Genomic DNA, 17,778 nt, shown 5'->3' on the forward strand with positions numbered 1-17,778 from the left:
TGAGTAATTTGTCATTTAAGGGACAGTGGGACCTGGATAAAGGACAATAAAGATGTTATAATAAACAATCTGAAGTAATTTTTCTGTCGGTGCATAGCAGGGATATATGTCACATTACAGAAGATAGTCTAGATCAGGGGTGGGCAAACTACGGCCCGTGGGCCGCAAGCGGCCTGCCAAAGGTCTTTGTGCGGCCCACCAAGATCAAGTCATTAAAAAAAAAAATTTTTTAAATAAAAAATTTTAAATTATTTTTTTAAATAAGGTTAATGGGGGGGGGGGCTGTTGGGTTACTGGTATAGGGTGGATACGTTGACTTGAGTAGGGTGATCATTGCTCGGCACAACATGTGTTTCATGTGAAGTTTCTACTTTAAAATATTAATTAATAAAAATTAATTGCTTTTTTTTCTTTAAACTGAGTTACTTTGTTTTTCAAATAAATGTGTTTCATGTAAAGTTTCTACTTTAAAATATTAATTAATAAAAATTAATTGCTTTTTTTTCTTTAAAAACCTTTTATTTTGGCTATTTTAAATATTAATTATTTTACTTAATATACTATGCGGCCCTTTAAAATTGTGAATTTCTGAATGTGGCCCTTGCACGGAAAAGTTTGCCCACCCCTGGTCTAGATTTTCTGATACAGACTGGAAAGGCACCAGGAGCCGTTGCGCACACATTTCCTGATGCTATTCCCTTCAGCAGAGATTTTGCTAAATTTCCTGGCTAATCAATTTTGAGCCAATTTAATCAGGAACTGAAATTGAATTGACACTTGACACCTTGCACCCATTCCACTCTGGGCTTAAAAAAGACACCCAGATGCTTTGAAAGAGAAACCATTGCATCGCCAGTGGGGTTAAATCCACACACAAGACACAAATGAACTCTCTACGATCCATAATAATTCACAAAATAATTGGTTCATCTATGCTATTTTCTCCCCAGTATGTTAAGGATTTGCCAAGGGAGCATCATTGCTCAATTGATCGATAATGGGACTCTTAATCCTAGGGTCATTGTTTTTGAATTCTACTTGAGGTAATGGATTTAAATATTTGATTCAAATTACATTTTTATTGATTTTTACTGAAACAAATTGCAATCAATTCTCCATGGTTTCTGAGTTCATTAATCTCATTTACTAAACTTTATACATGACTTGCTGAATCATCAGAGCCATGATTTACATTGGAACAGTTTATAAATATTAGGCAGACTATTGAACTTGCCATTGGTTAAGGACTGCGCAGACCTAGAAATAGGTAGCTTGAACTTCATTGTTGGTCTATGTCAAATCAACTTATTTGTTTTAATGCAGCCAGCTGATACCCTGACACTGTGCATGTTCAGAAAGTCCTCACCCCTAGTATTCAAGCACAAATGAGCACAGCCTTTCCGATATGGACGGAGTTTAGTGCATTTTTAACATGAATACATGGGGCTGGTTTAGCACTGGGCTAAATCGCTGGCTTTGAAAGCAGACCAAGGCAGGCCAGCAGCACAGTTCAATTCCCGTACCAGTCTCCCCGAACAGGCGCCGGAATGTGGCGACTAGGGGCTTTTCACAGTATCTTCATTTGAAGCCTACTTGTGACAATAAGCGATTTTCATTTCATTTCAACAGTTATTTGGTTAACCTGGTGAAAGCTGTTGCATGCGTTCATTATCTGTGGTTTATTTATTTTCATATGTACGCATAGCTTCAGGTGCAGATTTGGACTGTGCAAAGAGTACATTGATACTGAGAATAGCAAGTTGTATGTAGTTAGAATTTGAAGGCGTTAATAGAGAGAACAAAAATCCTTACAATCTCCAAGGTCTGAGAAGGCTCTGCAACTTTTTCCAGCTTTTGCTAAAGGTGACTGGGGTGTGAACTAAAATGTGACAAAGAAAAATGAAGGGAAAGCCATTTAACTTATTTTGGCTCGATGATACAGGTTTTAAGTATACAATGATATAGATTTTATATATATATATATATATATATGCCCCTCCTCTCCCTGCCCAATTACAGAAGTTGTTTTCAAACCAACTGACTTAAAACAAAGACTGCCTCACAGCAGTAATACGTTGGGAGTGGCATAAATGAGCAGATAGTGAAACCTCCACCCCTTAGTACGAGGAAGTCCCCGAGAACTTCCAGCTAATCTGATTGGCCAGCACATCCAGCAGTCCCAGCTGCACCAAGAATCAGTAGTCTGTGCTGCCAGGTCTCCAGCAGGTCCAGGGAAGAGGAGAAATGGATCCTGGACTAAGCTTTTAGGATGGTAATGGAATAGTGTAATAAGTCCAGGTAGGCGGATCTCCCTTCACCCTTTTATTAACAAAACCAGCAGCAGTATGACCATGTACATTCAGCTTGCTATTTACACTGGGAGCGCAGAGGATCTGACACTCGGTTACATACAAAGAAGAGGTTCCCTGATTGGGACACTAATCAGGGAACTCATATTCCAATTGGCCAATCTCAAAGGCCTGGTGTAAGTCATTACAAATCGGCACCTTAGGGGGTTGGGGAGGGGGGAGGATACTTTGAAGGCCATGCAGGGAGGCACAAAGGTGGTTCTCAACTTGGGGAGGGCACATCTGGAGGGTGTACACCTGCTTCCGTTGAAACTGGGTCTCCTTCATCTTGTTGTGAACCGTAGTCCAGAACATTACAGAAATTGTTAATCAGTTGTTCACACATCACAGTTGGGTGAAAACAACTATGTGTCCATCCCTGCACACCTGCCCCTGCAAACCGCATTATGGAAGAGAACAGAATATTCCAGTCAATTCACCCGCCAATGTTTTGTGGAGACTGGGAATACAGTGGACTCCCATCTTTCATATGCTATGTGCCCAGAAAGAGGGGGGAGTGGAGGGGTGTGTGCAAAACCTAGCCCAATGCAATTGCCTTGGTACAGTCAACTTAAAGAAATCACTCTGCAGTTTTCAATTTATTCATTGAAGTTAAACATTACTTTGAGTGGTTTGAATAGGGGAACAACAGCAGATGCTTTGCAAAGTCCATCAGAATTCTAAATTGCTGATTGCTGCAGTTGATAATGATATAGATTATAGATTAATAAGAGGAATATAGTTGGTGAAAGCCATATTGGAACATAAAAATCTATATAATAATACGGTATGTGGGAACATGTTTCCACCAGTTACCAAACTAAAGGGCAATGGTTAAATCCTTAAGAAACTGTTCCTTATACTACACTTCTCAAGCTACCTGTTACTCTATATCCCCGGCAACCCTCACCACCAGTTTTTATTCCTCCTTTTCCCTTCTTTTGTCTAAACCTATTCAGTTAAAACGTATTTTGTAACAGAGCGACCTGCTCGTATATGCCCAAAAGCAATTTTATGGGCCAGAATCGTACATGATTATAGCGGCAATACACCCAACCCGAACTTAGTGAAATCCAAGGAGAAGATGTTGAGCGTGCGTCCCAACACCATCGCACACATGGGCGATATTACAGTCGGTGGACTCGCATGTGAATTGGAAGCTGACACTTAAAGGGTCATGTATTCACAGAACTAACAGTGCAGAAGGAGACCATTCGGCCCATCGAATCTGCGCTGGCCCTCGGAAAGGGCACCCTACATAAGCCCACGCCCCCACCCTATCCACGTAACCCAACCTAACTTTTGACACGGGGCAGTTTTAGCATGGCCAATCCACCTAATCTGCACATTTTTGCACTTGGGAGGAAACCGGAGCACCTGGAGAAAAACCACGCAGACACGGGAAGAAGTGCAAACTCCACACACAAGTCACCGGAAGTGAACCCGGGTCCCTGGAGCTGTGAGGCAGCAGTGCTAACCACTGTCTTACTGTGCTGCCCGGATCAGTTAAAGCCACTAATTTACCAGTTGAAAGCAATGCTAAATTTTCCGTGCAATTTTGCAGCCGTCGCACAGGCAATGTGGGAATGTGACTAACATGTTTACCTTAAGTTCTCATCCAGGGGACTTCCAGTGGCAGCCATGGAGCAATTGGCCACATGTTTAGTGGCTCTTGCTCGATGTGGAATTGTTTGTTCGTATTTCACCCAATTTAAGGGGTGTTTGCTGCTGTGAGGTGCAAGAGCACAAAGAAATAGTCGTGCTCCATCAATGGGGTGGTTTATGGTTTACCAGACGAGGTGTGTAACGAGTAAGAGGCAGCAGCTGAGGTGGATTGAGCACACAGGGCATTGACGAGGAGCTTGAAGGCGGTGGAGCCGCCGAGGGCGATGGTGGTGTGGCTGCAATTAGAAGATATTGAGGTGGGTGAACTAAATGAAAAAGTGCACCTGGGAAGGAAACTTGCTGAGGATCTGTCAGGACTTGGGTTCGGAGTTGGCCAAGCGGCGGGCTGGCTTCAATCGGATCAAGGCTGCCCTCCACAAGGAAGGAGTGAAGTTTGGAGTGTTGTATCCTGCTTGTCTCTGAGTCACGCACCAGAATCAAGAGTTATTTTTTGATATGCCGGAGGAGGTGTATCAACTTATGAGAGATCATGGACTGGGAGGTGTGTGAGGACATTGAACTCTGGAGATGTTAATTTGGGTCTGCACGCCGCGTGGCTCGGGGTATTTAATGTGTCTGGGTGTGGAGTGGGTAAGTGTGCTTTACTGTTTTCGGGGAAATGTGGGTGAAGGGCGGCTCGGGGGAAGGGGTAGCCGGCGGTCCCGCGTGGGGGCAACCATGCTAGCTGGTTGGCTACTTAATAGGAGTGAAGTGAGGTGTTGATCTATGGAAGGAGTTGGTGGGGGGGGGGGCTTGTTGGGTTTTCTTTTTCTTTGTTCATTGTGGGGAGGGGGACGCTCACATGGGTGGAGTTGGTGTGGCTGTGTGGTGCAGTTGGTTAACTGGAGATGGCAGCGAACATTTTGGCACGGGCCCGAGAGTGAGCGAGGCGTGGACCTGGGGAGTTGGTTAAAGAGAGGCGATGGCTGATCGGTGAGGAGGGAGGGGGTGGACGAAGAGCCGCCTGACCCGGTTGGTTATGTGGAATATACGGCCTGGTTAAAAGGTCTTGCGTTTTCACGCATTTAAGGGGTTTGAAGGCAAACGTTCTGTTTCTTCGGGGGATGCACCTAAAGTTGGGGGACCAGATAAGGCTGAGGAAGGGCTGGGTGGAACAGATGTTGCATTCGGGGTTGGATATGAAGACGAGGGGGTGACGGTGCTGATCAATAGGAGGGTGGCTTTTGAGGTGGGATGTACTGGAAATAGCTCTGGGGATAGGTTTGTGATGGTGAATGGGAAGCTGGAGGGGACGCCGGTCGTGCTAGTGAATGTATATGCTTCAAATGGTGGGCGTATTTGTTAGAGGTGTTGGGGCGGTTCAGGTTTTGGCAGGGGTTTGTGTACTGGATTTGGTTGTTGTATAAGGGACCTAAGGCAAGTTTTCGGAAGAACAAGGTCAGTTTGGATTATTTTGGGTTGCAGCAGGGGACAAGGCAGGGGTGTCCGTTCTCTCTGCTGCTCTTTGCCCTGGTGATTGAGCCACGAGAAATGGCGATTAGGGGTTCGAGGGAATGGAGGGGTATTGGAAGGGTGGGGTTCCTGCTGTATATTTTGGACCCAGTCGGGAGTTTTGATAGGATCCTGGAGATTTTGGTGGAGTATAGCCCCTTTTCGGGGAAAAGTGAAGTATTCCCAATTAATGCACGGGAGCTGGAGAAGAGGTTGGGGGAACTGCCGCTTCAGTTAGTGGGAGCTTTCACTATATTGGGATACAGATGGCGCTGCGTGGGCTCAGCTGCACAAGTTGAACTTGGTGCGGCTGGTGGAGGGAATGAAGACGGACTTTAAAAGGTAGGACTTTGTTGCTGTTGGCTGATCGGGTTCAGACGGTAGAGATGACGGCGTTGCCAAAGTTTTTGTTTGTATTCCAAAACTTCCTTATTTTTTGCCCAAGTCCATTTTAAGGAAGGTTAATGGGATGATCTTGAGGTTTGTGTGGGCAGGGAAGGCTTCGTGGGTTAGGAGGGTGTTTTTGGAGAGGGATTGGGCGGTGGGGTGGGGGCGTGGTTGAAGTGCCAAGCTTGTTGAACTGCTACTGGGCAGCAAATATTGCAATGGTTAGGAAATGGGCGGTGGAGAAGCTGTCGGTTTGTGGCAGATGGAAAGGGCCTTGTGTAAGGGGACCAGCCTTAGGGCACGGTTGATACCCCACCCTTCCTTGCCAGTCAGGAACTCCCCTAGCCCGGTGGTGGTATCGGCACTGAGGGTTTGGAACAAGTGTCAGCAGCACTTTGGATTGGAAGGCATGTCTTTGTGGGCGCCTGTGGTGAATGTAATATATATATATATATGATAATTCACACCGTCTTTGTAAGCGCAGTGGCGCTATCCTACCACTAGGGGGAGTAGCTCTGGGGGTACTCAGGAACTTGTACTGGGCTCCACCCTTGGCTCCACCCACGACTCCTCCCCCTAGTGCTGCTGTATAAATACCCATGTCCAGAGTCGGCCTGAGTTCACTACGAGTTCATCAACGGGTAACAGGCTGGCTCTGAAGTAAGTCGATTAAAGCCTAGATTCATATCGGAAACACGTGTCTGGTGAATTGATGGTTCCATCAATTTAATCGACTTAAGAACAGTAAAGATCGATTATGGAATCGGCCCTCAAGCGTGGACGCCTGGAACTCGACCCGCAGGATGCAGAGGCTAAAGAAATCTTCTCCCACTGGATGCGGTGCTTCAAGCCCTACCTGGTAGAAGCGAGCACAGACGAAATGACAGAGGATCAGAAGCTAAGTCTACTGCACACAAGGGTGAGCCACAGAATCTCTACGCAACTAAACTCGGCCCGTTCATATACTGCGGCGCTAGCAGTTCTCGATAAAATTTATGTAAGGCCTATTAATGAAGTTTACGCTCGCCATGTGTTCACGATTCGCCGCCAGCGGCCTACAGAATCACTCGCCGAATTTCTAAGGGAACTCAATAATTTGTCCAATGACTGTAATTATCAAGCGGTTACCACGGCTGAACACAGGGAACTTGCTGTACGTGATGTTTTTGTAGCGGGCCTCAGGTCTAACTATGTGCGCCAACGACTGCTGGAAAAGGGGGCCCAGGACTTAGAAACGACTGTGGAAGCTGCTACCACGATGGAGGTCTCCTTCCGCAGCCTTAACACGTTCCCCGCCGACCCCGCGACCCAATCATGGGCCCCCGACCAGCGACTCCCCCAGGCCTGTGCTACGAGGTCGCCCAGCCACCATGCTGCCCCAGCCAGCCACTATGCGCTCCAGCCTGCCACTATGCTGCTCCAGCCTGCCATTTCTGTGGCCAGAACCAGCACCCGCGGCAGCACTGCCCGGCCCGCAATGCGACCTGCAGCAGCTGCGGGCGAAAAGGCCCTTACGCAAGAGTGTGCCTCGCTAAAAGGGCCCCAGCTTCCAACTCCCCAGCGACTCGAAGTAATCGCTCCCCTCACTCGCAGGCCCGGGCCCGAAACGCTGCGGCCTATGCCCCGACTCCGCCCCCTCCAGCCACGTGCAATCCATGGGGGCCGCCATCTTGGAAAACCTCCATCACGCGGCCGGCCACGTGTGACTCATGGGGGCCGCCATCTTGGACGCCATCTTCCTCGCCGCCCGCCACATGCGATCCACGGGCCAGTTCGGCATCTCTGCGCTCGGACAACTCAGCGGAAGAATACGAATATGAACTCAAGAGGGCAGTCATCACGGGGCCACTCCAGCACAGCTGATCGGGCCGCTGACTACCGCAACTCAGCGCGGTCACCCTGGACCAATCATGACCAAAGAATCTACGAAACTCGATGGCAGAGGTCCATATCAACGGGTACAGAACGCCATGCCTCTTTGACTCCAGGAGCACTGAGAGCTTCATACATCCAGACCTGGTAAGACGCTGTTCGCTCCCCGTTTTCCCCGTGCAGCAAACTATCTCGCTCGCTTCAGGCTCCCATTCGGTCCAGATCCAGGGGCGCACCGCCGCGACACTCAATCCGAGGCGCTAGCTACTCAAAATTCAAACTCTACGTTTTGCCCGAACTCTGCGCGCCACTCTTATTAGGCCTAGACTTCCAATGTAACCTCAAGAGCCTCACCCTCAGCTTCGGAGGGCTCCTGCCCCCACTCACGATCTGCAGCCTCGCTACGCTGCGAATCCCCCCCCCTCCTCTCTTCGACAATCTCACAAAGGACTGTAAACCCGTAGCCACTTGTAACAGGTGGTATAGCCTGCAGGATAGGGTATTTGTCAGAGCAGAGGTCTGACGGCTACTCAGTGAGGGGGTTATAGAGGCCAGCAATAGTCCCTGGAGAGCTCAGGTGGTGGTCGTTAAGACCGGGGAAAAATTCCGTATGGTGGTTGACTAGTCAGACCATAAATAGATTTACGCTCCTCGACGCGTATCCCCTCCCCAGGATTGCAGACATGGTAAACCAGATCGCCCAGTACTGGCTCTTTTCCACGGTGGATCTGAAGTCTGCATACCACCAGCTCCCAATCCGCCCGGAGGACCGCCACTACACGGCATTCAAGGCCGATGGCCGCCTCTTCCATTTCCTCCGGGTCCCTTTCGGCATCACTAATGGGGTCTTGGTGTTCCAACGAGCAATGGACTGAATGGTGGACCAGTACGGGCTGCGGGCCATGTTTCCGTACATGGACAATGTCACCATCTGCGGCTATGACCAGCAGGACCATGCAGCCAACCTCCACCGTTTTCTCCAGACGGCACAGAAACTGAATCTCACGTACAACAAGGAGAAATGCGTTTTCCGCACAAACAGACTAGCCATCCTCGGCTATGTCGTGGAAAACGGAGTCCTGGGCCCAGACCCGGACCGTATGCGCCCCCTCTTAGAACTCCCCCTCCCCCATTGCCCCAAGGCCCTCAAATGGTGCTTGGGCTTCTTTTCCTACTATGCCCAGTGGGTCCCTCAATATGCGGACAAAGCCCGCCCACTCTTTAAGGCCACACGATTTCTCCTGTCAGCTGAGGCACGCCAGGCCTTCGACGGCATCAAGGAGGACATCACCAAAGTGGCCATGCGGGCGGTGGATGAATCCACTCCATTTCAGGTAGAGAGCGACGCCTCAGAGGTAGCTCTTGCAGCCACGTTAAATCAGGCAGGGAGACTAGTCGCATTTTTCTCCCGTACCCTCTCCGCTTCAGAACTCCGACACTCTTCAGTCGAGAAAGAAGCACAGGCCATTGTGGAGGCTATCCGTCACTGGAGGCACTACCTCGCAGGTAGGAGGTTCACCCTCATCACTGACCACTTGCAAAGGGGCAAAATTAAAAACGACAAAATTCTGAGGTGGAGGATCGAACTCTCCACCTACAATTACGATATTAAATATCGACCCGGGAAGCTCAACGAGCCTCCGGATGCCCTATCCCGCGGGACATGCGTCAGCGCGCAGATCGACCGATTAAAAGTCATCCACAATGACCTCTGCCATCCGGGGGTCACCCGGCTCGCCCACTACATCAGGGCCCGAAACCTGCCTTTCTCCAACGAGGAGGTAAAAGCGGTCACCAGGGACTGCCCGATCTGTGCGGAGTGCAAACCGCTCTTCTATAGACCAGACAGGGCCCACCTGGTCAAGGCTTCTAGGCCCTTTGAATGCCTCGCGATTGATTTCAAAGGGCCACTCCCCTCAACTAACAAGAACGTTTACTTTTTAAACATCGTAGACGGGTTCTCCCATTTCCCATTCGCTATCCCGTGCCCCGACATGACCTCCCACACAGTCATTAGGGCCATGCATAGCATCTTCACCCTGTTTGGTTTCCCCAGCTACGTACACAGCGACCGGGGTTCGTCCTTCATGAGCGACGAGCTGCGTCAGTACCTGCTCGACAAGGGCATTGCCTCGAGCAGGACTACCAGCTACAACCCCAGGGGGAACGGGCAGGTGGAAAGGGAGAACGCGATGGTCTGGAAGACCGTCCTACTGACCATCCGGTCTAGAAAGCTCCAAGTCTCCCAGTGGCAGGAAGTCCTCCCAGACACGCACCACACTATTAGGTCCCTTTTGTGCACGGCGACCAATCAGACCCCTCACGAGAGGTTCTTCATTTTTTCCAGGGGCACTACCACGGGGGTCTCACTTCCGGCATGGCTGAGGACGCCGGGCCCCGTACTTCTGAGGAAACACGTCAGGGCGCACAAAACCGACCCCCTTGTTGAAAAGGTGCGCCTGCTCCACTCTAACCCCCAGTACGCATTCATCGAGTTCCCCGACGGCCGTCAGGACACGGTATCCCTCCGGGATCTGGCACCCGCCGGATCCAGCGCCCCCTCTACCCCCACAGAAGGACCTCTCGCTCTACACCCCATACTGCCGCCCCCTCGCGCTCCCGAGCCCACGAGCTCGCTCCACCAGTTCCGCGTACCCGCGCCAGCCAGCCCCCAGCGCCCCCAGTCCCCGGTCAAACCAGGAGAGTATGAAGCTCGGATACAACCCTCCCTGGAGTCCGCCATCGTACCCCAGCACACAACACCCATCCAGCCACCGCAAGAGGCTGCAACCCCGGTGCTCTGCAGATCACAGCGGACGATTCGACCACCGGACAGACTGACGTTGTAGGCCACCACCCCCGCTGGACTTGATTTTTTTTTGCAGGGGGTGAATGTGGTGAATGTAATATATATATGATAATTCACACTGTCTTTGTAAGCGCAGTAGCGCTATCCTACCACTAAGGGGAGTAGCTCTGGGAGTACTCAGGAACTTGTACTGGGCTCCACCCTTGGTTCCGCCCACGACTCCTCCCACTAGTGCTGCTGTATAAATACCCATGTCCAGAGTCAGCCTGAGTTCACTAAGAGTTCATCAACGGGTAACAGGCTGGCTCTGAAGTCAGTCGATTAAAGCCTAGATTGATATCGGAAACACGTGTCTGGTGAATTGATGGGTCCATCAGCGCCAATTTGCGATAATCATAGGTTTGCTCCAGTGGGGTTGGATGCGAGGTTCGGGGGGTGGAGGAAGGTAGGGATAGAATATTTTAGGGTTTTGTTTGTGGGAGAGAAGTTTGCAGGCCTGGAGGAGTTGGAGGGGACATATCAGCTGCTGAAGGGAAATGGGTTCAGATATCTGCAGGTTGTTTCCAATACTGCCGTCCCAGTACTGCTGGATAAGCTTCTGTCCGAGGATTAGATCGGGGAGGGCAAAGTTGCGGATATATATGGGCAGCTGTTGCATAGGGAGAGTGCTCCAGTGGAGCAGGTTAGATGGAAGTGGGAGCAGGAGTTGGATGGGTCGTTGGGGCCCGGAGTATGGAGTGAAGCTCTGCAGTGGGTGAATGTGGCCTCGTCGTGTGCAAGACTTTGCGTTATCCAGTTTAAGGTGGTGCACAGGGCCCAACAAAGGTGCCCAGGATGAGTCGGTTCTTTCCAGGGATGGAGGATAGGTGTGAGCGATGTGCGGGGATGCGGCGAATCATGTGCATATGTTTTGGGCGTGTCCGAGGTTGAGGGGGATTTAGAAGGGATTTTCCGCCGTAATATCAAAACTCTTGGGGGTAGCGGTAGCTCCGAGGCCAGAGGTGGCGATATTCGGAATGTCGGAGGATCCAGGAATGCAAGTGGGGGGAGAGGCCGACGTGTTAGCCTTTGCCTCTCAGATAGCCTGGAGACGGATTGTGTTGTGCTGGCACGACTCGGAGTCACTGAAGGCAGGGGTATGGGATGGCGATTTGGCAGAGTTCCTGCACTTGGAAAAAAAATCAAGTTCGCCATTCGAGGTTTTGAGGAGGGGTTTGATGTGTCAGGCAGATTGGTTCGATGTGGACTGCACTCGATGCAGGGAAGTTAGAAACAGACGTCTAACACTGGAGAAGATCCAACACTGTTTTTTTCAACTATAGAACTGCTATACATATTCAGCTGTGGGTCGACACTATACTGATCTGACTGGTGACCTTGTAGTAGCCTGACCAGACTTACTAGCTACTGCATGGTGTTTGCACTTGCTAGCCCGTGGACTCTGACTGTCTCAGTAGCTGGGTCCCGAGAGAGCGGGAAACCTAGTGCCCTCTGGCTGTACAGTGGGAGTGTCCTGTCTGGTGATTGGCTGGTGATGAGCTGTACTGTGTATGCTTACTGGTCATCCTATGTGTCAATCACTGCCTGTCTGCATCTCATTATATAGATGAGTGGATATTATGACAGGGTTCACCTTGAGGTGGAAGCTGTTCATTGACTTCTTTAAGGAGCATTGAGTCATGGGGGGGGGGGGGGGGGGGGGGGGGGGGTATTTTTATTTTCTGTTTGAGGTGAAAAATTGGAAAAAGGGGCAGACGCAGGGATTGCAGCGGGGTGAGTGGGGGGCTGTTTGCTGGGGGGGGGGCTGATGTCGTGTATGGAGGGAGGGATTTGTTTCCTGTTGCCGCGGTTGGCTTTTGTACTTCTTTCTTATGCTTGGTTATGTATATATTGAAAATGCCTTCAATAGAATGTTTTACAAAGGAAAAGGTTCTCATCCAGAGTCGGGATAAAATGCCCCTGGAGAAAAGCTTTGGCTCTTTTGGTAGAGCTTATTGCTGTGAAGTTTATTTGATTTGAGAGATTAACTTGTCATTTTTGATGCATATCATGCATGGATAGCTGTGTTTTGGAATACTTTTTTTTGCCATCTTTGTCTGAAGATTTCCGTAGATTATGTGAGACAGTGCCTTTTGCATTTCTGATCATGGGCATCGTCTCCTGAGCCGGTGGGCCATGCTCTGAGGAGGAAGAGAGGGTCAGGAGGGAGAGGAGGCCACGTGACAGCAGGCAGCATCCCAGAGAATGACCTAATGGAGGAGCGGTGCAGGCACAGGGAATGCAGAGCCAGCAGGGAGTGCAAGGCGGAAGGGTCTGCAGGAGACGCCAGAGTACATTCAGTGTTCCAAGTATCTCAACATGTCCAAGGCCCACTGCGAAGGAGGCTCCACCCATCGTGCTACCGTGCCGTCCATAGAGAGTAAATAGAGTTTGTGTCAACGCACCAAGCGTTTGGTCAATAACTTGGATGATGCCGGTAGTCATCATTGTTACCACTCCAAGAGGGTGTGGGCCTAGAGACCTCCTGAGGTTCAGGTCACCATATTCAAAGGACGGCTGCGCCCTCACGGAATCCGGCTGGAATCTTTTACCAATGGCTTTCTTGCGTTTTTCAGAACAGTTTTACCAATATTAGCTTGGCGGGCTGGGTGAGACGATGGAGGACTGCATCATGGTACTATTGTGATTGGAGAATTGATGGACAGTCTTGCTTTGACAATTTCATTTTGGATGACACAACACCATACTGTTTACACTCACTGCTAGTCTCACATCTGAAAATGAAAAAAATGAAAATCGCTTATTGTCACGAGTAGGCTTCAATGAAGTTACTGTGAAAAGGGCAGCAGGGTAGCATGGTGGTTAGCATAAATGCTTCACAGCTCCAGGGTCCCAGGTTCGATTCCCGGCTGGGTCACTGTCTGTGTGGAGTCTGCACGTCCTCCCCCTGTGTGCGTGGGTTTCCTCCGGGTGCTCCGGTTTCCTCCCACAGTCCAAAGATGTGCGGGTTAGGTGGATTGGCCATGCTAAATTGCCCGTAGTGTCCTAATGAAAGTAAGGTTAAAGGGGGTGTTGTTGGGTTACGGGTATAGGGTGGATACGTGGGTTTGAGTAGGGTGATCATGGCTCGGCACAACATTGAGGCCCCGAAGGGCCTGTTCTGTGCTGTACTGTTCTATGTTCTATGTTCTATGTTCTAATACTAATCCCAAAGCCTTCCAGGGACATAACAACTAATATTGATATTAATTCAAGGAGAAGGAAAGAAAGGGCAATCAAGATAAATGAAAGTTTATAACTGGATGGCGCCAGAGCTCACTGAAAAGCAGCTATTCCCATGCCCACATCATGTGGTTCCCCCATCTTCTGCCTTCTGACGACTCCAGAGGCTCATCTTCAGCATGGTCCTGGTCTCCAGCAGTCCTCCAATTGCTGGGGCCCTTGGGCACTCTTGCGTCCGCCAATTCCTCACCCGAGTGTGACATGATCTACTCACTGTGCATTACCATAGGAACCGATGAAATGATACCCACCGACCTGCTTGATACAGGTGTGTGCTCCTCAGGTGATAAAGGGTGGGGTTTTCAGAGTGTAAGGAGCCTCTTGAGGATGTCACACCTGAGGGAGGAATGCAATATATCAGTACATTCCATTATTACATGGCCAATTCACATGCTTGGCGGGCTGGGTGAGACGATGGAGGACTGCATCATGGTACTATTGTGATTGGAGAATTGATGGACAGTCTTGCTTTGACAATTTCATTTTGGATGACACAACACCATACTGTTTACACTCACTGCTAGTCTCACATCTGAAAATGAAAAAAATGAAAATCGCTTATTGTCACGAGTAGGCTTCAATGAAGTTACTGTGAAAAGCCCCTAGTCGCCACATTCCGGCGCCTGTCCGGGGAGGCTGGTACAGGAATCGAACCGTGCTGCTGGCCTGCTTGGTCTGCTTTAAAAGCCAGCGATTTAGCTGAGTGAGCTAAACCAGCCCCTTCTGTGCACTGCATTCCGATCCTCCTCCGCTATGTCTGCCTCTCCACAACCGGTGAAGCGAGCTCTGCAGTGCTATTCCATCTCGAGGGCATCCATCTCATAACGAATGAGGACAAGAAAATTTGGCTCCCCACCACCCATTCTCGTACCCAGAGCTGAATTATGGCTTCTCTTCTGAGAGGGCTGAAGAGAATTCATCATTAATTCTCCCTCTCTCTGCTGCATCATCATCCTTGCTGATCACAAAGTCGCACCACACCCCACCAATTAATTCTGAAGTCACCCACTCAGTAACTTCCCATATCTTCCGAGATAAAGTCCTCATTTCCAGTCTAACCCAGCCAGTTCATTATCCATTTAGTCCCCAAAATTTTGACTTGAATTTTCCTTTTAGCCTTGGGTCACTTGAAAGCAATATTTTGAGCTCGGTATTCAGTTGATGCTTACAAATTGCTTTCCCAATTTGACACACCACAAGCTGGATTACTGCAGCCATCCATTAATCTGTGTCTCTTTCACCAAAATGAGAATTGATGCCACTCTATCAGTCACTGAGATGGAGGAGGATGGGACTTTTGGCAACATTTGAAGCACTTAAAGCTTTGCAGCTGATGCACGATCAATAACTCTCGAAGCGAGATTGGAGTACAATTAAAGGCTTTATTGGACTAGATGTTTCCCCAGCAGCGCAGGTACAGAATGCCGCAGCTAGGGAGACACAGACTCTTATATTCCGCCTTACTGGGCGGAACCAGCAGGCAGGCTTCACCAATGATCTTACTGTCTCAGGTACCTCCCACATAAATGATCTTACAGCCTCAACCTGGGTACCATAATACCTCTAATACCGACTACCATAGCAGCAAAGTCTACTTACTTAGCAAACAACAATCTTGTTGTACTCTGTGTCCATATTCATAAAGTCGAGGGTGCTGTTAACCACTCCCTCAACCTGACCTGACACCTTCAATGATGTCTGCACATATAAGCCCAGGGCCCTCTGCTCCTGGACCTCCTTGAGAATTGTAACCTTTATTTTATATTATCTTTCCAACATCTTCCCATCAAAATTAATCACTTCACATTTCTCTGCATTGAGATTCATCTGCCACTTGTCCACACATTCCGTCCACTTGTCCATGTCCTTTCAAAGTTCTGCACTATCCTCCTCACAAATCACAATACTTTCATATCACACTCAAATCTTGAAATTGTGTCCTGTATTCCAGGGGACCTGATGTATCAAAGGTCCATCTCTCCAAAGTGGGTTACTGGGATATCCCCAATCCCGCTTCAGTTAAAATGGATGAAGGTGCATTTCACATGTTTTCTGAATTACCTATACCCCCCCCCCCCCCCCCCCCCCCCCCCAATCCCCCAACAACCATCTCCTGTCCATTGTGAGGGGGTGGCAAAATTGCCCCATGGTGTCACTAAATGCATCCATATTTTACTGAGTAGGAATGACGGTACTAGTTGTTTAGTTTCTGTTGGTTGAACTATATGAGGCACCAGATTTCCCCCCCCCAACTAAAAAGTGGGTGAATGGAACCTGCCAAGCGGAACACCAGCTGCCCTTCAGCCATTGGCCGCTAATAGATTGGAGCCGGGAATTACACACTTTTGGATCAGGAAATCCCACTTCAGAGTGCTGTTGACCAATCACAGTTTGACAGTCCTCCAGCATTTTTGGGACCGTGGTGTGCAGGGTTGGATCAGGATTTTGGGCAATGTTGGGGGGTTTTGCAAGCTGCCATGCTGCTCGCAGACCCCAGCTGAGGTTTTAGAGGCCGGTGGGGGAGGGGAATCTGAGTGGCTGTAACACTTTTGGTGGAGGTGGGGTCGGCCCTCCAATGGTCTCAGAGGTCCGTTAAAGAGGGCCCCCTCACACTGCCACTACCAGCCCGTGACAGACGTCTACCAGGCAGGTCGTTTGGTGTGGGCTACTCCACCGCTGGTTAAATCCCAGCTTAAGGGAAATAATTGGCCTGCTGCTGGGTGGGCTACCCAACACCAACTCGCCACTGGTATAATTGTAATGGAGAAGGTAAAATCCAGTACTATATTCTTCCAGTTAAGGAAAAAGAGTTTATAGCCAATGTTGATGGTAGAATTACTGTTAATGATGTAATAAATTTTCAAGTTCTATCTACTGTCTTAAATTTGGGATAAAGAAAGGTGCAATCACTTGCAAATGAGTATGCTTTTTTGGTCAATAATAAAAGCTGAATGTTTGCTATCAAAAAACGTTGGGTTTAATAAGAAAAATAATTTCAGGAAGAGAAATAAAATACTTCTAATGAATGAATGCTTCCACAAAGTGCCACATCTCACTAGCTGTATTGGGTGTCTTCCTCATGGAACCTTGCTCAGCTTCCTGTATGTGACTTAGGAATCTGAGGGTGTGCTGTGCACTGTGCACACTGTTACTGTGCCCACTGGTACAGGGAGAAGACTAAGCTCTGCCACTGATGAACTGCTGAGTCTGATTATGTCGTCCCCTCACTTCCATGTCCACATAAATCGTGGTTACCTGAGATGAAAAGAAGGAACCCATGATGATTTTCTCCTCCTTAACTCGGTGATGCTAAGGTGAGTTGTGATGACCCCGTCATTGGCCCAGCTAACTCTCAGCAGACTGGTAGTCAAACCCAGTGATTGCCTGATCTCAATGCTGCAGCTACTCACTGAATGAAGTCACTCAAACATCGGCGAGTGTGGCACCAATTTCTGTCTGTCTTAGCAGCTGCAATGATAGAGCTCAAACTATGGCGGAATTCCTAGAGTTTTATGTATCTGTGGCTCAAAGTCATAATGTTGATTCCTTATGATGGTTACGGTGCACTCAGATGAGAAAGATGGTATTCTGTGTTTGCTGTGGAGAGTCAGTAACTGGGGCAGATGTTGTGTTGTAGCAGCAGCTGCTCACCGCCCTAATTGTGCACGCTCCATTGGAGATGCAGAGTCCTTCAGCTCCTAGTGGATGCGGAATTGTGTACAACCACTGAAGTGTGTGATATCTGTGTGCAGCCTTCACACGTGGTGAATTGTGATCCTCCCTCTACACAACATCAGGAGCATGTGCAGGGCTCTGAGGAAAGATAAACATTTACAAATTAAATCTGTGATTGCAGAGAGTCAGATTGCCAACACATTTGAACAAAAAGGGCTGTGATTAGATTATGAGTGACGAGCATTCAAAAACAAAATTATATTTTTAGTCAAAATAATTGATTGCTAC

The 17,778-nt window shown here is 49.0% G+C and overlaps 1 protein-coding gene across 7 annotated transcripts in view; it reads left to right on the forward strand.

Annotated features, from left to right (window-relative positions):
• Window positions 1-17,778, forward strand: part of LOC119952059 (wiskott-Aldrich syndrome protein family member 3-like) — a 115,431-nt gene that overhangs the window by 28,621 nt on the left and 69,032 nt on the right. Inside the window, exon 1 of one of the 7 annotated variants that reach the window (XM_038775572.1) lies at window positions 1,025-1,043. The exons of the other annotated variants lie outside the window; for them this stretch is intronic. The gene's annotated coding sequence lies outside the window, so the exon portion shown is untranslated. Of the gene's footprint in view, window positions 1-1,024; window positions 1,044-17,778 lie in introns of those variants that run through there. 7 annotated transcript variants of the gene reach the window in all.

The sequence above is a fragment of the Scyliorhinus canicula genome, chromosome 17 (genome assembly GCF_902713615.1).
Source record: "Scyliorhinus canicula chromosome 17, sScyCan1.1, whole genome shotgun sequence".
In the NCBI taxonomy this organism is placed as follows: Eukaryota; Metazoa; Chordata; class Chondrichthyes; order Carcharhiniformes; family Scyliorhinidae; genus Scyliorhinus; species Scyliorhinus canicula.